This window comes from Arachis stenosperma, chromosome 9, assembly GCF_014773155.1.
Source record: "Arachis stenosperma cultivar V10309 chromosome 9, arast.V10309.gnm1.PFL2, whole genome shotgun sequence".
Classification (NCBI taxonomy): domain Eukaryota; kingdom Viridiplantae; phylum Streptophyta; class Magnoliopsida; order Fabales; family Fabaceae; genus Arachis; species Arachis stenosperma.
In genome coordinates, this window is record NC_080385.1 from 142,578,053 (window position 1) to 142,603,361 (window position 25,309).

Sequence of the window (25,309 nt, forward strand, 5' to 3'; positions counted from 1 at the left end):
AACACAACATAGAAATCTGGGCTTACATGTACGTGAAATGATAGGGATGATTATCTTTATTATCATTATTTGAATGATCTTTTTAGCAGAAAAATTTTGGCAAATATCATGACATTTGTAGCATATAAATAGATAAATAATTAGACCCACGAGATAGACCCAGGCATTAGAGGAGGCGGGCACTTGCCCCCGGTAACAGCCCAAACCACCCGCTAGCATGATATTGTTTGCTTTGGCATACAAGGCCTCACGGTTTTGCCTTTGACGATAGGCATGATAGCCGTAGCCTTCTACACTCACTCGTTAAAACGCGTCATGCTAGGGAGAGGTATCCACACCATTATAAGGCATGCTTCGTTCCCCTCCCTAACCGATGTGGGACCCTACAATCCACCCCCTCTAAGTGATCCCAGTGTCCTTGCTAGCACATCGATTTGGGCTCCGCCCCTGATACCATCTGTAACAGCCCAGACCACCCACTAGCACGATATTGTCCGCTTTGGCACACAATGCCTTACGGTTTTGCCTTTGACGATAAAGATGATAGCCGAAACCCTCCACACTCACTCGTCAAAACGCGTCATGCTAGGGAGAGGTATCCACACCCTTATAAGGCATGTTTCGTTCCTCTCCCCAACCGATGTGGTACATTACAATCCACCCCCTAGCGCCCTCGCTGGCAAATCGATCCGGGCTCTGACTCTGATACCATTTGTAACAGTCCAAACCTCCCCTTAGCACGACGCATTTTGACAAGTGAGTGTGGGGGGTTTTGGCTATCAATCCTATCGTCAAAGGCAAAACTGTGAGGCCTTATGTGCCAAAATGGACAATATCGTGCTAGCGGGTGGTCTGGATTGTTACATAATGCAAATTCAAAATAGTGTTGGAAAATATTCAAAATTGAATCTTTAATGTTTTTCACAATAATTTTGAGTAAAAAGTTTTCTTTCATTGTACATTTAATTTGTCTATACAAATCATTTGCATCTTCTATTTTTAAATTTTTTATAATATATGCTTTTTCTTCTTATATTAAATGTTTGAATTTGTTCATGATATTTATCTTCACAATTACATGAATAGATATTCCCTACAATGTTAGTAAATCATAGTTAATAACTAGTTAAAAAATTGATTACATTTAATTTTTTTAAGTTATTAGAAAATGAACAATGAATAGTATATTGAAAGAAATATAATTTTAACGATATTAAAATACAATTATATATAAAGTATTATAAAATAATATAAAAAGTATAAAAAGAAAAAATAAAGAATTTTTTTCGTAAATTCAATTTAAAAATACAATAAATATGCTTGTTTTGTACCTTTTCATTTAATAGATCATTTCTAAGCAAAGGAACTCTTCTTCAATTGTGGGTGTTAATATTTTCTATAGATGAACCACGCAAATTTTGATAAACTAATTGTTTGTTTGTTTAGTAATATTTTCCAAAGAATGATGCTCTATTGAGTAAGTTTGAGATTTTGTGTAGTGCGAAAATAAATTTCTTGTGCTAAATTTGATGTCATTTGAAGGAATAGTGATAAGAGATTATATAAATAGTTCAAATAGTATGTAATTTGAATATTTGTAATATAAAATTTATTATGATTAATAGATTATTATAACATTTGTAATATGGATTGTAACAGCCCAGACCACCAGGTAGTACGATATTGTCCGCTTTGGCACACAAGGCCTCACGGTTTTGCCTTTGACGATAGGGATGATTGCCGAAACCCCCCTCACTCACTCGTCAAAACACGTCATGCTAGGGAGAGGTATCCATACCCTTATAAGGCATGCTTCGTTCCCCTCCCTAACCGATGTGGAACCTTACAATCCACCCCCCTAAGAGAGCCCAGCACCCTTGCTGGCACATCGATTCGGGCTCTGACCCTGATACCATCTGTAACAGTCTAGACCAACCGCTAACACGATATTGTCCAATTTAACACACAAGGACTCACGGTTCTGCATTTGATGATTGGCATGATAGCCGAAGCCCTCCACACTCACTCGTCAAAACGCGTCATGCTAGGGAGAGGTATCCACACTCTTATAAGGCATGCTTCGTTCCCCTCCCCAACCGATGAGGGGCCTTACAATCCACCACCCCTAAGGGAGCCCATTGTCCTCGCGGCACATCGATCCGGGCTCCGACTCTGATACCATCTATAACAGCCGAAACCACCCGCTAGCACGATATTGTCTGCTTTGGCACACAAGGCCTCACGGTTTTGCCTTTAAGGATAAGCATCATAACCGAAGCACCCCACACTCACTCGTCAAAATGCGTCATGCTAGGGAGAGGTATCCATACGCTTATAAGGCTTGCTTCGTTTTCCTACCTAACCGATGTGGGACCTTACAATACACCTCCCTAAAGGAGCCCAACACCCTTGCTGGCACATCGATTCGGGCTCTGACTCTGATACCATCTGTAACAGCCCAGACCACCCGCTAGCACGATAATGATAGGGATGATAGCGAAAGCACCCCACACTCACTCGTCAAAATACGTCATGCTAGGGAGAGGTATCCAGACCCTTATAAGGTATGCTTCGTTCTCCTCTCCAACCGATGTGGGACCTTACAATACACCCCCATAAGGGAGCCCAGCGCCCTTGCTGGCACATCGATTCTGGCTCCGGCTCTAATACCATCTGTAACATTCCAGACCACCCGCTAGTAAGATATTGTCCGCTTTGGCATACAAGGCCTTACAGATTTACCTTTGACGATAGGGATGATAGCCGAAGCACCCCACACTCACTCGTCAAAATGCGTCATGCTAGGGAGAGGTATCCATATGCTTATAAGGCATTCTTCGTTCTCCTCCCCAACCGATGTGGGACCTTACAATCTGCTCCCCTAAGGGAGTCCAGCGCCCTCGCTGGCACATCGATCTGGGCTTTGGCTCTGATACCATCTATAACAGCCCAGACCACCCGTTAGCACGATATTATCCGCTTTGGCATACAAGGCCTCAAAGTTTTGTCTTTGACGATAAGGATGATAGCCAAAGTCCCCTACACTCACTTGTCAAAATCCGTCATGCTAGGGAGAGGTATCCACACCCTTATAAGGCATGCTTCGTTCTCCTCCTCAACCGATGTGGGACCTTACAATCCCACTAGGTTTAAGAAAAAAATAATTCTATATAAATTAATATATTTGTTTTAATGTAATTTATTTTTGTTCCACAAAAATTTATAAAATTTTATTTTTAGATTCATGTTAAAAATATTTTTTTATTAAATTTATGGTATAATAATATTTATTTTGTTAAATTTGATTTAATATCAAAATTAAAAATAAGTAAATAAATTAACTCAATAAAAAATTATTAAGCAATGGTAATATAATTTTTTAAATCCAATCAACTCGTTAATTACCAAACGAAATCTTTATTTTTTAAATATATAAGTAAAATTATCAGTATTTTTTTGGTCTTAAAAAATTAGTTGAGATAAAAAATTAGTATTTATCTATTAATTAATATCTTTTATTTTAAAATGATATAATATTTATTTTAATTTTATCTGTTAAATAATCTTTCTTGTAATAACTATTTTAGATTAAAAAGTATCTTATGTCATAAATATTATAAAAAAATAAACTTTCTAATTCAATGTGAGGTAATTAATTTTGAAAATTATAATGAGTATTAGAACAATTGTTTAAAAGCATGAAAGTTAATTTTGATATATTAAAATATGTATATTTTTTTACATAGTTATTTAATTGTATTTATTCTTTTAGATAATTATTTATGAGATAAATGTAAAAAAAATACTTTTAAATTACAATACATAATTAAATATATATATATATATATATATATATGAATTTTTTAATCTAACAATATATCAAAAATAAATTAAAAAATATATAAAAAATTAATTATTTCAAAAAGAAAGAAAGAAAAATAATTGTAAATTAAGTTTTTATTATTTGATATAAACATATTTTTTATATATAGGTTAATTTTTTATGGTATTTATATACAATTATAGTTTCAAATTATAAATGCTAGTGTTTAATAGGCGCTAACGTGCCAATTGATTCAGTCTTTTACTATTAAATGTATATAAAAATGCATAAAAATAAAGTTAGTTATGATAAAAAAAATTTTATAATTTAATTAAAATGTTTTAAGTTTAAATTTTAGAAATAAAAACATATTTTTTTATAAATTATATATAATAAATAGTGTTTTATGAATAAAAGTGTTCACTAACTCCTTTTAAATTTTTTATCTCTATTATATTTTTAATATAATTAACAATGTTCAACGAAATTTATTTTAAGATATATTTTGCCTCCACTCTTAAAATTTCTGGATCCGTCATTGGATGGGGATGATTAACGTTATTATCATTATTTGAATGATCTTGTTAGGATAAAAATTTCGGCAAAAATCATGACATCCGTAGCATATAAGTAGACAAACGATTAAACCCACGAGATGGATGAAACTCAGCATAGAAATCTGGGCTTACATGTACGTGAAATGATGGGGATGATTATCTTTATTATCATTATTTGAATGACCTTTTTAGTACAAAAATTTTGGCAAAAATCATGACATCCGTAGCATATAAATAGACAAATAATTAAACCCACGAGATGGATGAAACTCAACATGGAAATATGGGGCTTATATGTACGTGAAATGATGGGGATGATTAACGTTAATATCATTATTTGAATGATCTTGTTAGCACAAAACTTTTGGCAAAAATCATGACATCCGTAGCATCTAAATAGACAAATGATTAGACCCATGAGATGGATGAAATTCAACATAGAAATTTGGTCTTACATGTATGTCAAATGATGGGGATGATTATCTTTATTTTTATTATTTGAATGATCTTTTTAGCACAAAAATTTTAGCAAAAATCATGACATCCGTAGCATATAAATAGACAAATAATTAAACCCACGAAATGGATGAAACTCAACATGGAAATATGGGGCTTATATGTACGTGAAATGATGGGGATGATTAACGTTATTATCATTATTTGAATGATCTTGTTAGCACAAAAATTTTGGCAAAAATCATGACATCCGTAGCATATATATAGATAAATGATTAGACCCACGAGATGGATGAAACTCAACATAGAAATTTGAGCTTACATGTACGTCAAATGATGGGGATGATTATCTTTATTATCATTATTTGAATGGTCTTTTTAGCACAAAAATTTTGGCAAAAATCATGACATCCGTAGCATATAAATAGACAAATAATTAGACCCACAAGATGGATGAAACTCAAAATAGAAATCTGTGGCTTACATGTACGTGAAATGATGGAAACAGGAACGGACCCAGGCATTAGAGGAGGCGAGCACTAGCCCCCTGTAACAGCCCAAACCACCCGCTAGCACGATATTGTTTGCTTTGGAACACAAAGTCTCACGGTTTTGCCTTTGACAATAGGCATGATAGCCAAAACCCCCCACACTCACTCGTCAAAATGTGTCATGTTAGGGAGAGGTATCCACACCCTTATAAGGCATGCTTCGTTCCCCTCCCTAACCAATGTGGGACCTTACAATCCACCCTCCTAAGGGAGCCCAGCGCCCTTGCTGGCACATTGATTCGGGTTTCGCCTCTGATACCATCTGTAACAGCCCAGACCATCCGTTAGCACGATATTGTCCGCTTTGGCACACAAAGCCTCACGGTTTTGCCTTTGACGATAGGGATGATAGCCGAAGCCCCCCCACACTCACTCGTCAAAACGTGTCATGCTAGAGAGAGGTATCCACACCCTTATAAGGCATGCTTCGTTGCCCTCCGCAACCGATGTGAGACCTTACAATCCACCCCTCTAAGGGAGCCCAGCGCCCTCGCTGGCACATCGATCCAGGCTATACCTCTGATACTATCTGTAACAGCCCAGACCTCTCCCTAGCACGAAGGGTTTTGACGAGTGAGTATGAGGGGCTTCGGCTATCATCCCTATCGTCAAAGGCAAAACTGTGAGGTCTTGTGTGCCAAAGTGGACAATATCGTGCTAGCGGGTGGTCTTGGCTCTTACATGATGCAAATTCAAAATAGTGTTAGAAAATGTTCAAAATTAGATCTTTAATTTTTTTTTCACAATAATTATGAGTAAAAAATTTGCTTTCATTGTACCTTTAATTTGTCTATACAAATTATTTGCATCTACTATTTTTAAATTTTTTATATTATAGGCTTTTTCTTCTTATAATAAATGTTTGAATTTGTTCATCATATTTTTCTTCACAATTACATGAAGAGATGTTCCCTACAATGTTAGTAAATCATAGTTAATAATTAGTTAAAAAAATTGATTACATTTAATTTTTTTAAGTTATTAGAAAAGGAACAATGAATATTATATTGAAAGAAATATAATTTTAACAATATTAAAATACAATTATATATAAAGTATTATAAAATAATATAAAAAATATAAAAAGCAAAAATAAAGTATTTTTTTCGTAAATTCAATTTAAAAATACAATAAATATGTTTGTTTTGTACCTTTTCATTTAATATAATCATTTCTAAGCAAAGGAACTCTTCTTCATTTGTGGGTGTTAATGTTTTCTATAGATGAACTACGCAAACTTTGATAAACTAATTGTTTGTTTGTTTAGTGATATTATCCAAAGAATGATGCTCTATTGAATAAGTTTGAGATTTTGTGTAGTGCGAAAATAAATTTCTTGTGCTGAATTTGATGTTATTTGAAGAAATAGTGATAAGAGACTTATATAAATAGTTCAAATAGTATGGAATTTGAATATTTATAATATAAAATTTATTATGATTAATAGATTATTATAACATTTGTAATATGGATTGTAACAGCCCAAACCACCCGCTAGCACGATATTGTCCACTTTGGCACACAAGGCCTCACGGTTTTTCTTTTGACGATAGGGATGATCCTACACTCACTCTTCAAAACACGTCATGCTAGGGAGAGGTATCCACACCCTTATAAGGTATGCTTCGTTCCCCTCCCCAACCGATGTGGGACCTTACAATCCACCCCCTTAAGGGAGCTCAGCGCCATCGCTGGCCCATCGATCCGGGCTCTGCCTCTAATACCATCTGTAACAGCCAGACCTCCCCCTAGCACGACGCATTTTGACAAGTGAGTATGGGGGGCTTCGCCTATCATCCCTATCGTCAAAGGCAAAACCGTGAGGCCTTGTGTGCCAAAGTGGACAATATCGTGCTAGCAGATGGTCTGGGTTGTTACATGATGCAAATTCAAAATAGTGTTGAAAAATGTTCAAAATTGAATCTTTAATTTTTTTTCACAATAATTGTGAGTAAAAAGTTTGCTTTCATTGTACCTTTAATTTGTCTATACAAATCATTTGCATCTTCTATTTTTAAATTTTTTATAATATAGACTTTTTCTTCTTATAATAAATGTTTGAATTTGTTCATCATATTTATCTTCACAATTACATGAAGAGATGTTCTCTACAATGTTAGTAAATCATAGTTAATAATTAGTTAAAAAAATTGATTACATTTAATGTTTTGAAGTTATTAGAAAAGGAACAATGAATAGAACATTGAAAGAAATATAATTTTAACGATATTAAAATATAATTATATATAAAGTATTATAAAATAATAGAAAAAGTATAAAAAGCAAAAATAAAGTATTTTTTTTCGTAAATTCAATTTAAAAATACAATAAATATGTTTATTTTGTACCTTTTCATTTAATATAATCATTTCTAAGCAAATGAACTCTTCTTCATTTGTGGGTGTTAATGTTTTCTATAGATGAACCACGCAAACTTTGATAAACTAATTATTTGTTTGTTTAGTGATATTATCCAAAGAATGATACTCTATTAAGCAAGTTTGAGATTTTGTGTAGTGCAGAAATAAATTTCTTGTGCTGAATTTGATGTTATTTGAAGAAATAGTGATAAGAGACTTATATAAATAGTTCAAATAGTATGGAATTTGAATATTTGTAATATAAAATTTATTATGATTAATAGATTATTATAACATTTGTAATATGGATTGTAATAGCCAGAACCACCCGCTAGCACGATATTGTCCGCCTTCGCACACAAGGCCTCACGATTTTGCCTTTGACAATAGAAATGATAGCCGAAACCCCCTACACTCACTCGTCAAAATGCGTCATGCTATGGAGAGGTATCTAGACCCTTATAAGGCATGCTTTGTTCCCTTCCCCAACCGATGTGGGACCTTACAATCTACCCCCCTAAGGGAGCCCAGCGCCCTCGCTGGCACATCAATCTGGGCTCCGCCTCTGATACCATGTTTAACAACCCAGACCACCCGCTAGCACGATTTTATCCGCTTTGGCATACAAGGCCTCACGGTTTTGCCTTTGACGATAAGGATGATAACCGAAGCCCCTCACACTCACTCGTCATAACGCGTGATGTTAGGGAGATGTATCCACACCCTTATAAGGCATGCTTCGTTCCCCTTCCCAACCGATGTGGGACCTTACACCCCCACTAGGTTTAAGAAAAAAAATAATTCTATATAAATTAATGTATTTATTTTAATGTAATTTATTTTTGTCCCACAAAATTTTATAAAATTTTATTTTTAGATTCATGTAAAAAATAATATTTTTTATTAAATTTAACATATAATCACATTTATTTTATTAAATTTGATTTAATATCAAAATTAAAAATAAGTAAATAAATTAACTCAATAAAAAAATTAATAAACAATGATAATATAATTTTTTAAATCCAATCAACTCGTTAATTACCAAACTAAATCTTTATATTTGAAATATAAGTAAAATTATCAGTATTTTTTTGTCTTAAAAAATTAGTTGAGATAAAAAAATTGTATTTATCTATTAATAAATATCCTTTATTTTAAAATAATATAATATTTTTTTAATTTTATCTTTTAAATAATCTTTCTTGTAATAACTATTTTAAATTAAAAAATATCTCATGTCATAAATATTATAAAAAATAAACTTTTTAATTCAATGTGAGGTAATTAATTTTTGAAAATTATAATGAGTATTAGAACAATTGTTTAAAAGCACGAAAGTTAATTTTGATATATTAAAATATGTATATTTTTTTACATAGTTGTTTAATTGTATTTATTCTTTTAGATAATTATTTATGAGATAAATGTAAAAAATATTTTTAAATTACAATACACAATTAAATATATGTATGAATTTTTTAATCTAACAATATATCAAAAATAAATTAAAAAATATATAAAAAATTAATTATTTCAAAAAGAAAGAAAGAAAAATAATTGTAAATTAAGTTTTTATTATTTGATATAAACATATTTTTCATAATATAGGTTTATTTTTTTATGGTATTTATATATAATTATAGTTTCAAATTATAAATGCTAGTGTTTAAAAGGCGCTAACATGCCAATTGATTTAGTCTTTTATTATTAATTGTATATAAAAATACATAAAAATAAAGTTAGTTATGATGAAAAATTATTTTTAATTTAATTAAAATGTTTTAGTTTAAATTTTAGAAATAAAAACATATTTTTTATATAAATTATATATAATAAATAGTATTTTAAGAATAAAAGTGTTCACTAACTCTTTTTAAATTTTATATCTCTATTATATTTTTAATATAATTAACAATGTTCAACGAAATTTATTTTAAGATATATTTTTGCCTCCACTCTTAAAATTTTCTGGATCCGTCACTGGATGGGGATGATTAACGTTATTATCATTATTTGAATGATCTTGTTAGCACAAAAAATTTGGCAAAAATCCTGACATCCGTAGTATATAAATAAACAAATGATTAGACCCACAAGATGAATGAAACTCAACATAGAAATCTGGGCTTACATGTACGTGAAATGATGGGATGGATTATCCTTATTATCATTATTTGAATGACCTTTTTAGCACAAAAATTTTGGCAAAAATCATGACATCCGTAGCATATAAATAGACAAATAATTAAACTCACGAGATGGATGAAACTCAACATAGAAATCTGGAACTTACATGTATGTGAAATGATGGGGATGATTATCTTTATTATCATTATTTGAATGATCTTTTTAGCACAAAAATTTTGGTAAAAATCATGACATCCGTAGCAGATAAATAGACAAATAATTAGACCCACGAGATGGATGAAACTCAACATATTAATCTGGGCTTACATGTACATGAAATGATGGAGATGATTATCTTTATTATCATTATTTGAATGATCTTTTTAGCACAAAAATTTTGGCAAAAATCATGACATCTGTAGCATATAGATGGACAAATAATTAGACCCACGAGATTGATGAAACTCAACATAGAAATCTGGAATTTACATGTACGTTAAATGATGGGGATGATTAACGTTAGTATCATTATTTGAATGATCATGTTAGCACAAAAATTTTGGCAAAAATCATGACATCCGTAGCATATAAATGGATAAATGATTAGACCCACAAGATGGATGAAACTCAACATAGAAATTTGGGCTTACATGTACGTTAAATGATGGGGGTGATTATCTTTATTATCATTATTTGAATGATCTTTTTAGCACAAAAATTTTGGCAAAAATTATGACATCCGTAGCATATAAATAGATAAATAATTAGACCCACGAGATGGATGAAACTCAACATAAAAGTCTAGGTCGAAATAATAAAGAAATACGTGAAAAATAAAAAATTTTTTGATGGAAGACAACATGGGGTGATTACATGATGACTAAGGTGTAGTAAAATGTGGGTGGTTAAACTTAAAAGTCAAAGTAAACCAAATCGTGGGAGAGAAAATTACTCAGTATGGCTTAGATTTATTCTTTATAAAAAAAGAACCAAAAAAGGACTTCGATTTTCAACATCTCAAACTATACTAAATCCCTCTAAAAATTTCAAAATTACACTGACGTTAGGGAAAGTTATGGAATAAAAGTGATTGTAAGTGTTTGAAGTAAATTTATTTTATTTAATTTTTTTGTTTATTATTTTAATTTGTTTGTTGACTTAAATTTTAAACTTTGTTTATTATTTTTGTTATCTTAAATAATTTTTTTAATTTATTAATTTTATTTATTATAATCATTCTTTTTCAAGTTACATTCAATTTCATTGCTTCATTATAAATTTGTTCGGATATCATACGCAAATCTCGATTTTGCAAGCCGATTTCAATCGACCCTAAATTAATAAGTCTTAGGTCGAGCTTACTTTTTTAGAGGAATCGTATCTACTCTCCAAATTAATTTTTTTATACAAGCTTGATCGACATCTGTGGTCGAGGGTCGAACAAAAATCAAGTGAAACAAATTAGCACAGCCGATAGGACCTTGAGCGAATTTAGTATCAATTGTTGTACTTGATTACATAGTGAAAAGCTAGTGAAAATGTTTGATAGAGCTTCCACTTCGACTGACACGTCAAATAATGACTCTGGACAACCTGAGAAACATGTTATGAGAGGGATAGAGGCCAAATCAACATTTCCAATAGTCAGTATGGGTTGAAGTAGGGGTGGTAAATGAGCCTAAATTTGTTGGGCTGGCCCACATAACTCATAAAAAATGGCAGGCTAGGTTGGAAAATTAAGACCGTCACACATCAAAATTTCTCCTAACTCGCACCGCTTAAATCGTGGGTTTTAGCAACGCGGTGAGGGATTTCCCGACGGGCTCAGTGTTTTTTTGGCCATGGGCATTTTTTGCAATTTTTTTCCTCAAAATGCAACTTCTCCCAACATTGCTTCTAATCTAGTATTTTGGATTATGTTTATTTTTCTTTGGAGATAATATTTATCTTGCTTTGGATAATATTTATTTTTCTTTGGACAATGTTGATTTTTTTATTTTGTTTCAAAAAACTTGGTTTATAATTATGTTTATTACATATTTATAATTACAAAACTTTAATGTTTGTGAATTTAGAAGTTATAATTTTTTTATGTCTTTAGAAATTATAAATTTATTAAAATAGTTATGAAATTATATATATTATTTAATATTTAATAGAAAAAAGAAGAAATTTGGTGGATTTGGTCCGCCATCCCACCGTTAGGCCGGACGAGGTGAAATTTCAGGACCGCCTCATTAGGCGGGACGGAGTGGGCCAACCCAACAAAGGGCAGATTTTTGGCGGGTGTAAGAACCCAGTTTTCGATAAACAGGCTTTTCTAGCTATTTTAAAATTTATTTTGCAAAATTTCGAATCATGACCCAAAAAGAAATAGTGAGGTTGGCTGAATGGTGAAATAAATAAAAAAATAAATAAATAAATAAATAAATAAAAACAAAATAGAAAAATACTATTAATATGGTCAAAATTGACTTTACGAGGGTAATTAATCCTCCTAAGTCAAGTTTGACTAGTAAATAATAAATATTAGCTTACAATTAGTTTATTTTTCTCACTAGAGACTTTTTGAGCCTAGAACTTGATAAACCGCTATTTTACGGTTTATTTTGTATTGAATTGAGCGAATTTTTATCTATTATTCTCACACTTACTCATATAATTCGCATGTTTTATATTTTCCTTCCTAATTTTGTGCTATGATTGAAAACATGTTTCTTAGGCCTTAATTTGCTAATTTTAATCCTCTCTTATTATCATTCGATGCCGTGATATGTTTGTTAAGTATTTTTAGGGTTTATAGGGCAGGAATGGCTTAGAGGATAGAAAAAAAGCATGTAAAAGTGGAAGGAACACAAGAAATCAAGTATTTCAGAATCTGGTAACGACGCGCATGCATGGGTGACGCATACGCGTGACTAGTGCAGCAGGCAAGCGACGCATACGCGTCACCAAGAATTTGTTCAAGCAATGCGTACGCGTGGCCGACGCATATGCGTGATAGAGCGTCACGTGCTGTAATTATAGAAAATGCTGGGGACAATTTTCTGGGCTGCTTTTGACTCAGTTTTAGGCCTGAAAATACTGATTAGAGGCTGCAGAGTGAGGTTGGAAAGGAGGAATCATTCATTTACACTTGATTCACACCATTTTAGGTTTTAGATGTAGTTTTCTAGAGAGAGAGATGCTCTCTTCTCTCTCTAGGTTTTAAGGTTTCTTCTTTCAATTTTTCCTTAGGTTCAGGTTCAATCTTCTTTTATTTAGTTTTCTCTCACTTTTATTTGTTCTAACACTTTAGTTATTTATTTCTCTCATTAATTCCTTTATTTTGCTAATTTAGTTTATGAGTTCATGTGTTACTCTCAATCTTCATTAATGCAATTTATGTTTCACATTTCTTATTGTTCAATTGCTTTGTTATTGTTATTTCTTTGCTTTGGTTAGTTTTAGATTTTGCTATGTCTTGTTAGTTTTCTATGTTTTTATGTTATGCCTTCCAAGTATTTGATAAAATACTTGGTTAGATTTTTAATTAGATTTTTATGTTCTTAACTTGGATTGATCAATTAGAAACTCTTAAGTTATCAAAATCTTTTTGTTGATTGGTGATTGAAAATTGCTAGTTGGTTTAGACTTCACTAAATCTAGTCTATGATTAGGACTTGTGAACTTAAATTAATTTTGCTCACTTGACTTTCGTTTATTGTTAGAGGTTAACTAAGTGAAAGCAAAAGGCATAGGAATTCCAATTCTCAATGATAATGATAATGAGGATAGGAATTCCAATTCTCAATCTTTGATAGGACATTTTCTTAGTTGTTATTTTATTTCCTTGTTATGTAAATTACTTATCTTTTATCACAAAAGCCCCAAAAATACTTTTTTCATAACCAATTATAGGTACACTTCCCTGCAATTTCTTGAGAGACAACCCGAGGTTTAAATACTTCGGTTAATTTTATTGGGTTTGTATTTGTGACAAACAATTTAAATATTGATTGGGGTTTAATTGTCGGTTTAGAACTATACTTGCAATGCGACATTTTTGTGAAAATCTTTACCAACATTTTCTTCCATCAGAATTCACATTTAGTGACAGTTTTGCGTGCATCGAGAAAAATTCTAGTAACCGAAAATCTCGAAATCAGTGGTCAAAATAATTTTTACCCAACAAAATGTGTCTCAAGATTTATATTAGCCATCCATTCATGATTTACTTCTTTAAGAATAAATATTAGGCATTAATTATTTTACCACACGGTAAAATTTACTCCGAACCGAATTTTTGACTAGTATACCGCAAACGACTCCTAGAATTCCAAAATCTTCTTACTTGCCACCCAAGTAAATTGTCTCTCCTTCTCAGCCTTTAACCCCTCTCTGCTGTATTTTTAACCTCGAGTACCTAACTACGGTTAACTGTGGATAAGCTCGACACGCAACCGCTGACTAAGCTTCCTCGTTTTATTGCCCCTTCTTCATTAAATTCCAGCCCTTGACCCCGAAAATTCCAGCCCCTTTTACCATCATGAATTCAATAAGACTTTGATTTTTTTATTTAAGGAAACATTTGCCACAAAATTCACAAAACACTTCATACATTTTTACACCCTTTTAACTGAATTCTTGAGAGAGAAAGAGAGAAATTCTTGCATATTTTCTCTGCATCCCAGCCCATATTTCAATTCTTCTTCCCCTGTTCTTCATATGTTCTTCAAGGAATCAAACCATACAAGCACAAACTCTTGCCCGTTTTCGCTATTTCTTGCGTTTATACCGAAATTTCGGTTAGGTAAACTCTTGTTCTTTCTCATTTCCTTTTCTATTTTTAAAACAGTAGCCATGATAAATTTTTAATCTCCTCCAGGTAAAGAGAGCTCCTCATGAAGCACCCATGGAGTATGCCAAAGGACTTGAGGAGTTTCGAGCTCACAGTAGTTGAATTTTGACATTTTGCAACACTTTAGGCCCAAAAACGAAACTCACCACCACCAGCTGTGTTTCTTCCCTTGTATGTATGTTTTCTAGTGTGAGAAATTTTTACTAACTGAATTACATAAGAAGTAAGGGTTAGGAGTATGGTTGTGCTTGTTTTTGGAGCTTATAAGAGCCACTTTATGGTGAATTTATGCTTGTTTTGAATTTCTGAAAATTTTGTGAGTTACCAATGTTTTGGCTTGCTAAATATGTGTAATTTGCTGTTGTATTACCTCGGTATTTTGTGTGAAAACAGCCGGAAGCATAGAAGTGCTTGGGATTTAAGTTTCAAGCTTTAAACACCACAAAAAGTGAAGAAAAACATAAAAACTACACCTCTGAAATTTTCAGTCACTAAGAGCACAAAAATTATGATAGAAAAAAATTAAAAAGTAGTTACAAAAATGGTTTTAATTCTATGGAACAAAGGTGGAAAAGTAAAAGGGGTGTTATGGTCATTTTGGGTGAAAAGAGAGTTAAAAATGTAATTTAAATGAAAAATAAGTAAAATTCTAAATTTAGTGTCATTAGGAATAAAATAATAATTATATAAATTATTTGGGTTAAGATTATAATTATAAAAAAATTTTGTGCTAAATAAAAGTTTTAGTAAAAGTTAGAAGTAAAACGGTAAAAAGTGGTAACTAGAATAAGTAAATAAAAAATTAATAAAGGATAAATTTGATTTTAGGTCCCTTAGGATAAAAGTTGGCATTTAATAAAAATATTAGGAATAACTTTAATCGTAGGCAACTATTAGGATTAATCCGGTGAAATTTTGATACTAAATAAGGTTAAACGGTAAAACTAGAGTACTTAGGGACATATTAGTAATTTCAGACATAAAGTCAAATAAAAAAAATGAATAATTAACTTAATCAAGGGAAAAAGGTATATTAGGAAAAATATGAAGATACAATGGTAAAATAATAGCATTAGGGGTGAAAGCGTCATTAAAAACCTAATGAAAACAGTAAAAAAAAAGTTAAATAAAAAAGGTAAAATGGTAAAATGTGACAATGCTGAGACATTTTAAGAAAGAGCCAGGCACAAATTTCTATAAAAGAAGGGAGGAGAAATCCCTTAGAAATAAATTTTGTTGAGATGTGCCGTGGAAGAAGACATTGTGAACCCCAAATTGCTAAGAAGTACCTGGCAGAGTGGACTTCTATCCCGCCTGGTCAGAGACTATATGAACCTGGGGATGCCCACCATATGGAGTGCTGCTCACCGGGAGCACCTTGTATTTTTAGGCCATTCTTTATTAGTGCCGCAATTGTATTTTGGGCACCGGTGCGCGACCGACCCAGTGGAGTAGTCATATCCGGACTTGGACCGGGTAACGTTGGGCTGCGGGTAGCCAACCGACAAATGAGTTCATGGTCTGCACAGGACCAGACATGAATCATACTTGGTTGCTGCATTTATCTGTGATTGTGATTTATCTCTACTTCCTGTACTTTGTGTTTGTTTACTATTCTACTATATACTTGTGCTTGTACTTGTTTGTGTGACTTACCAACCTAACTGCGCGAAGTCTTAGACTTAGGCTGCAGAACCCCTTAGATTTTTCTGTGTAGTACCCTGCTGGGAACCTTAGGTTCTCACCCCTTACTTCCCCGTTCCGCAGATGCAAACCAGTGAGGTCTTCTTTGAATTTCCATCCTTAGGACTAGCGAGCAGCAGTAGCATTACCGGAGGATCAGAGTGACTTCTCTTACTTTCACACATTACTTCTGTGTTTCTTTAGCTACCAGGGTTTGATGACCAGCAGCAGTTATAACAGTAGCAGTCTTTGCCCTCGCTCTGTATAGACTTTTAGAGGGCTAGATGCTTTTGTAAATACCTATATAAACCAGTTAGAATGGGTCCCAGACTAGAGTGACTCTTGTGAGTCAAGGCCTGTTAGTATTAATATGGAGTTTGTAAATATCTTCATGAATAAGTAACGACGTAACCCGATGTGAATTATGATGTACTAAAAGAGCCTTGGGCATATATGTATGATATTGCTATGTTTTCTGTGCTTTATGTATATACTATCTTTATCTATATATCTGACACGTGATCTTAATTAGCACTACAGGCTCATATGTATATATCTAACATAAGGTCTAAAGTCTCTAGGGAAAGACGTGTAGTAACGCCTGGTGGCTAGCATTGGTCATGACATGCTAGAAGCTGGGTCGTTACAAATGGTATCAGAGCAGTTCGTCCTTGGTAGAGCCTGGAGATGGACTGACCATGCTTCATTGCATGCTCTGCTAGTTTATTTCCATGCTGCTAGGGTATCTCTAATGATACATTTTGCATGATGGTCTGTGAGCATTCATTTTGGAAATATTAGCACTTAAACTGGATATGTTAAGACTAATCACCTTAATGTTGATCATTTGGTGTTAATAGGACCTCAATGTATGCAAACAGACGTAACCCCCGTCAATTCAGTCCGAGTTCCGAGTTGGCATTTGACCTGACTGACTTATTAGAATCTATGAACGCAATGGTTACAGCTGTGCGCGATTCTGTCGTTGCAACCAATAGAGCGGTGGAAAGAATGGAACGACAGCCATGCAACAGAAAATGGTCATGGAAATGGAAATAGATTGGAAAATAACTTACCCGAAGGGGATAGGAAAATGACTTTGGCATCTTTCCTTAAAGTTAATCCACCTAATTTATTTGGAACCATCAACCCGACCAGAGCAGATGATTGGTTTCGTGCCAAAGAACGGGCTCTGCAGGTGCAACATGTCCCTGAAAGACAACAAATGGAGTTCGCCACTTACATGTTAAAGGGGGATGCACAACATTGGTGGCAGGGAGTGAGCCAGTTGTTGAAACAAGGAGGAGCTAAGATCACTTGGACTGACTTCTACACTGAGTTCTACAAGAAATATTTCCCTCCGTCTGCCGGCACTGCCAAAGAGTTGATTACTACGGTTGAGGCAGGAAAGCATGACGGTGGCTGAGTACACCCAAATATTCGAGGACTTGTGTCGATTTTTGGAAGGTGTGCCAAGGAAATCTTGCAGAATATGAGGAGTAGAAGTGTACTAAGTATGAGAGAGGTCTCAGAGGGGAGCTGTTAGCCTTAATGGGTCCAATGGAGATCAGGAACTTTGCTGAATTAGTCAATAAGAGTCAACTGGCGGAAGAATGTGCAAATAAGTTGGCAGTTGCACGAGCAAATCATCGAAAGGCTGCACAACAAAGTTTCTATGAGAGAATAGCCCCTCAGGGTAGAGATTTTAAATCTAACGGACAGCAACAACACCAACATGGAGGCAACCTTCCCATTTGTTTCAATAGTAGTAACAATAATCATGACCTAGGATGGGTACAGGGAGAACAACCTCAACAAACTCAGGATGACTTCATCTGCCCGAAGTATGGAAAAAATCATGGTGGGAGGCCTTGCTAGTTTGGTACAAATATATGTTACTACTGCAATAATAAGAGACATCTGACAAAGGACTACCGCAAGAGGATTTCAGATAGGGCCTTTAAACCCCATCACCAGGGCAGAGTTTTACTGTGACTACTAACAACCGCCAGTAGACCCAGTCACTTCACTTGAGGTGAGTGTTACGCTAATTAAGAACCTTAACCATAACACAAGACATATATGTCCTTATTATTCCTTATGCGTAACTGAAATTTTGACGGCAAAATTTTCTTTAAGGAGGGTAGAATGTAAGAACCCAGTTTTTGGTAAACAGGCTTTTCTGGCTATTTTAAAATTTATTTTGTAAAATCCCGAATCATGGTCCAAAAATAAATAGTGAGGCTGGCCCAATGGTGAAATAAATAAATAAATAAATAAAAACAAAAAAAAGAAAAAAAATGAAAAATTAAATAGAAAAAAGACCATTAATATGGACAAAATTGACTTTACTAGGGTAATTAATCCCCTAAGTCAAGTTTGACTAATAAATAATAAATATTAGCTTACCATTTGTTTATTTTTCTCACTAGAGACTTTTTAAGCCAGAAATTCACTTTTAGTGACAGTTTTGCGTGCATCAAGAAAAACACTAGTAACCAAAAATCTTGGAATCAGTGGTCAAAATAATTTCTACCCAACTAAATGTGTCTCAAGATTTATATTAGCCATCCATTCATGATTTACTCCTTTAAGAATAAATATTAGCCATTAAATATTTTACCACACGGTAAAATTTACTCCGAACCAAATTTCTGATTAGTATTTCGCAAACGACTCCTAGAAATCTAAAATCTTCTTACTTGCCACCCAAGTAACTTGTCTCTCTTTCTCAGCCTTTAACCCCTCTCTGCTGTATTTTTAACCTCGAGTAACTAACTGCGGTTAACTGTGGATAAGCTCGACATGCAAGCGCTGACTAAACTTTCTCGTTTCCATGCCCCATCTTCATTAAATTCCAACCCTTGGCCACGAAAATTCCAGCCCGTTTTACCATCATGAATTTAGCAAGACTTTGATTTTTTATTTAAGGAAGCATTTGCCACAAAATTCACAAAATACTTTACACATTTTTACACCCTTTTGACCAAATTCTTGAGAGAGAAAGAGAGAAAATTCTTGCATCTATTCTTTACATCCCAACTCATATTTCAACTCTTCTTCCATTGTTCTTCATGTGTTCTTCAAGGACTCAAACCATACAAGTACAAACTCTTCTTCTTTCTCATTTCCTTTTCTATTTTTAAAACAGTAGCCATGATGAACTTTTAATCTCCTCCAGGGAAAGAGAACTCCTCTTGAAGCATCCATGGAGTACGCCTAAGGAGTTAGGGAGTTTCGAGCTCACAGTAGTTGAATTTCGACGTTTTATGACACTTTAGGCCCAAAAACAAAACTCACCACCACTAGCTGTATTTTTTCCATTGTATGCACATTTTCTAGTGTGAGAAAGGTTTATTAACTGAATTACATAAGAGGTAAGGGTTAGGATTAGTTAGAGTATGATTGTACTTATTTTCGGTGCTTATATCAGCCACTTTGTGGTGAATTTGTGCTTGTTTTGAATTTTTGAAAATTTTGTGAGTTACCACCGTTTTTACTTGCTAAATATGTGTAATTTATTGTTGTTTTACCTCTGAATTTTGTGTGAAAATAGCCGGAAGCATAGAAGCACTTGGGGTTTAAGTTTCAAGCTTTAAACGTCACAAAAGTGAAGAAAAACATAAAAACTACACCTCTGAAATTTTCAGTCACTAAGAGCACAAAAATTATGATAGAAAAGAATTAAAAAGTAGTTACAAAAATAGTTTTAATCCTATGAAACAACGGTGGAAAGGTAAAAGGGGTGTTATGGTCATTTTTAAGTAAAAACAAAGTTAAAATATAATTTAAATGAAAATTAAGTAAAATTCTGAATTTAGTGTCATTAGGGGTAAAATAATAATTATATAAATTATTTGGGTTAAGATTATAATTATAAAAAAATTTTGGGCTAAATAAAAGTTTTAGTAAAAATTAGAAGTAAAACGGTAAAAAGCGGTAACTAGAATAAGTAAATAAATTAATAAAGGATAAATTTGATTTTAGGTCCCTTAGGATAAAAGTTGGCATTTAATATTAGGAATAACTTTAATCGTAGGCAACTATTAGGATTAATCCGGTGAAATTTTGATACTAAATAAGGTTAAACGGTAAAACTAGAGTACTTACGGACATCCTGCCTAGCCAGAGACTATATGAACGTGGGGACGCCCTCCATATGGACTGCTACTCTCTGGGAGCACCTTGTATTTTTGGGCTATTCTTTATTAATCCTGCGATTGTATTTTGTGCACCGGGTAACGTCGGGCTGCGGGTAGCCCACTGACGCATGAGCTCATGGCCTGCATAGGACCAGGCATGCACTGTAATACCCGGTCTAACCGAAATTAATTAAATAATGAGTTAAGTAGGAGCGAATATGGTTGGAAGATTTGGCCATTGGAATTTGATGATTTAAATATGATATTTGGATTCAGTGAGTTTTTCTGAGTCGGAAGACATAGTTTCCTGTGTAAAAGCGCGCAGTGGAATTTTGACCGGCAGTACCGGCTGAGACCTGTCTGGTACTGCAGCTGAGAAAATTAATTATGAGTAAATAAGATTAAGAAATGAGGAATTATAATTAGGGGAGGTAGAAATATTTGAAGTGCGATTTAGAGCGCTAATCTTAAAGGTTTTGGTCCAAAATTGGGCCAACGGATAAAAATAAGTAAACTGGGCCTAAGTGGGCCCAAGACCCAACATATATAAACATTAGTTATGAGCATTTCAGCTCATTTTACCCTAAAAAGAAGGGTTGGGGCGCTGAATTAAGAAGAGAGAAGAGAAGAGAGAAAACCTAACTCTCTTTGATCTTCAAACTACTATAACTTGAGCTACGGAGCTCCGATTGACGAGCCGTTTGCAGCCACGCGTCGCTCTTCTCATCCTCTACATTTCTATCTAAGTTTTGTAGTGAGTATTCCATTCATCTCTGCCCAGTTTTCGAATTTCCCCACTGTTACACGTTTTTGGGAAGTTAGTGTTGAAATCTTGTGATTTTGGGTGTTTAGGGATACTCCAACATGGATTCTAAGTGAGTTCTATCCCTACTTCATATGGGCTGAGGTAAGAAGTGCTCAAACCCTTGTGATTTGTCATTTTTATGAGCCCTAGGTTGATGTATGTATGTCATATTGGTTATGTTAGTGCATTTGATGGTTTTGGTGCACAATTGGGAGGTTGGTATTGCTTGTGGAGCTTTGGTGAGGCTTGGAGCTAAGGGTTGGTGGAGACTTCCATAGAAGAGGCTCAATTGATTTGGCTACAAGAGGTACGGTTTAAGTTTCATTTAAGTACCGTGTGGTGTGATGAGAATTCCTAGGCTAGATGCCCCTAGGATTAAGTTTGGATTGTGTAAATGGTTGATGCTAATATGCATAGTTGGTATGTAATGTGAATTGATGATTGGGTTGAGAATTGTGTGGCCTTGTATGCTTGGTGTATTGAAAATTTGATGTATTGGGTAATGAGTATTAATTTGTGGTTTATGCATTCAAATTGTGAAATTGGGCCGGAGGCCATAAATTTTGGGCCGGAGGCCGGAAAGAGGTAAGGGAGGTAAGTTGATGTGTGCATTGTATGATGACACAAGTGATTGGATGAATTTCATATAATGAATATGCGAATGATTGGGTTGATTGTTGAATAATAAGGTTTGAGGAGTGAAGGGTGAAATTATGTAGATGAAGTATGTTTGGTTTTGGGTTGAGAAATATTATGTGGTCATATATGTGATTATGATTATTGATGTCTTGATGGTATGACGATGCATGAGAGGTATATATATTGTGATATATGCTTGAGGAATGATTAAGGTTGATTTGTGGGTGATACCACGTGATAGTGATTATGATATTGATTATGTATAATGATGGTTGATTGGAAATAGTATTGTTGGAAATTGAGATGAGGAAGGATGTATGACATGTTGATATGTTTGTAATTTAGCCATTTGCTTGAAATAGGTAAAGATGGTTATATGATGGTCTTGTGATTCGTGGTAAAGTGTTAATGTATGAGTTGAGGAGGCTTGATGTTGATTTTGGTATATTTTGATTGGTTTCAAAAAGGGTTGAAATTGGCATGTTTTGGTTGATTTTGAAAAGAGTTGAAAATGGCTTGTTTTGAAAATGGCACTTTGTGGTTTTATATGAAAACATGGTTTTTGGGCATACTTTGACGGGACATAACTTGGACTACGGATCTTTGTTTTGTGCCAAATCTGTTTAGAAATGAAATTGGATCCGGGATGTCCATGCCGTTTGAAGAACGGGTGAAAAATGATTTAAAATGAGGAAGTTATGTCCGTCGGAAGATTGGGGGTTGAATCTGTGAATTCTGCAGCTTTTAACTTAGAAAATTTTTAGCAGAATGACCCTCCACGCGTAGGCGCACTTGGCGCGTACGCGTCGTTCTTCAAGAAGGCACCATCCACGCGTGCGCGTGGTGTGCGCGTGCGCGTCGATGCGCTGCACCCATTGCCCAGCCATTTTCCCGAGAGTTATGCCAGAGTTGTGCCAGTCTTGTGCTTGGGGCGCAAGTGTACCCACGCGTACGCGTGGCTGACACGTACGCGTCGTTGTCTATTTTTCAATCCGCGCGTCCGCGTGAATGGCGCGTATGCGCCGATGAATTTTGTGGCCATCCACGCGTGCGCGTGGAGTACGCGTACGCGTGGCCCTGCTTTCATGCCAAAGTTGATTTTTGAGTTCTAAAAGCCAAATCTCATACTTTTAAGCCTCCGATCTCACCCCTTATGTATTAAATCATTATGATATGTTTAGTAATGAGAAAGGAACTAGGGGATGTGGTAACTTGCGAGTGAAGCAAGGGGAAAAAGTTATGATCAATGGTGATCAATGATGATTATATGAGATATGGAGGATGACGGTAGGAGTACCGTGTATGCCATGATCCGAAGGGCTATATCTATTGATAAATGGCTGGTTCTTGATTGAACCATGAGCCGGATGGCTGAGTTATTGCCGGGGCACGGCAAAGCCATTATTGATTATGGCTGAGTATAAATGCATATATGATTAATGAATGAATGTGTTAAATGGATAATAATGGAAAATGTTGAAATGTGATGTGTAACCCCGGGTAGTAGGCAGTGGCATTGCCCACTTGCTCTGGGTATGAGACGGAAAAGGATGTTTATGATAAATGAGTTAATTATGGAGTTTTGCATGAATGTAACTCTGATACCTGGGTAGTAGTAAGGGTTGGGGTTCGTCCCACTTGCTCCAGGTTAATGTTTGAGATTTGATAACAATGAGGATTGATAATTTGAATTGAGATTGAATGAATATATGCTTGAGATACCTGGGCAGTAGCAAGGGTTGTGGTTCGTCCCACTTGCTCTGGGTTAATGCTTGAGATACCTGGGCAGTAGCAAGGGTTGTGGTTCGTCCCACTTGCTCCAGGTCAGAGATTGTGACACCTGGGTAGTAGCCGCAGTAGTGGTTGTTCCACTGGCTCCAGGTTGAGCTGTTAAACACCCGCCTGGGTAGTAGCCGCAGTAGTGGTTGTTCCACTGGCTCTGGGTTGAGCGGGTAGTAGCAAGGGGGTTGTAGCTCAAACCTACTTGCTCCGCGAGGGGTGTTTCTGTCCATGGTTAGCTACCAGGACGTGTCGGGTTGGCTATATAACCGACAGATGATATCATCAGCCATAGGGCAGGCATACATCATTTGCATATGTTTGAATTGTTTGGGTTTGCCTATTTGTTCTGGATTTCTATATCATATATGCTATGTTACCTGATTACATGCTACTTGTTCTACTTGTACCTTATTTATGTATTACTTGTCTGTATTGCTTGTGTTTGTACGACTGAGAGATCCCTCATGATGGTGTCGGTGGATGTTGGGGGCTGTTCTTGATGCGATGAGTTGATAATGCGATTGCATAATGATGATGATTTTTGAATGAGATCATTTGAGCCCCCTGGGTAGACGCAGTGATGTGATTTCACTAGCTCCAGGCGAGGGTATGATGTATTGATATAAAGTTGCTGAGGCAGAACAACTGGTAATGGTTTTGCTTATAATTCTGAGTCTGATTCGTGAAAGAATCAGCGAATTGGGAAACATGTGTAACATGAACTAGATTTAGTATCCCCTTACGACAGATGCCTATTTATGGATTAGTGAGAATCTAGGCTGGATACTTGGTGAAAAGGAGTTTAGGATGCTTAGTGAGTTTTTATTGCAGTGCATTGTATTTATTTGGCACTTTTACCGTACTGGGAACCCATGGGCCCGGGGTTCTCATTCCGTATATATCTCTTGTTTTTCAGATACAGGTTCAGGTGCTCAGAAGTGAGCTGCGGTTCGTCTGAGAGACGGCGAAGATATTTATTTTCTCTACTTTGGGTTTTCCTTAGAATCTCTCCACTTTTGTTTTGAAAAGTTTATATTATGTGCTGAACTCTTTTGGAACTTGCCTATAGAGGCTCTTATGTTTCCTTTGGGAGAGATTAGGATGTACTGTTGTCAGTTACTTTCATACTGTACCCTAGCCGGCCTAAACTTCGCGGGTCGCGACTAGTGGCTATTACTTATGTTATATATATCTATCTGTTATTTATCTCTTAATCTCCTTTATGCCTTGTCCGCATATCGCATTCGGGCTAACAGTTTAACTTTTCGTTGTCGAAACGTGAGTGAGACGTCTTCGCGATTTTATTTCTACTCTTTTCAGGCTTCTCGATTAATATTCCTTTCGAATTTACCTATAGTTATATATTAAAAAATCCACCTGAGAGTCGTACCACCGTAATATCATTGACTTATGACTCGAGCATAAGGATTTGAATATTAGGGTGTTACATGCACTATACTTGATTGATGCATTTATCTGTGATTGTGATTTATCTCTACTTCCTGTACTTTGTATTTGTTTACTATTCTTCTATATACTTG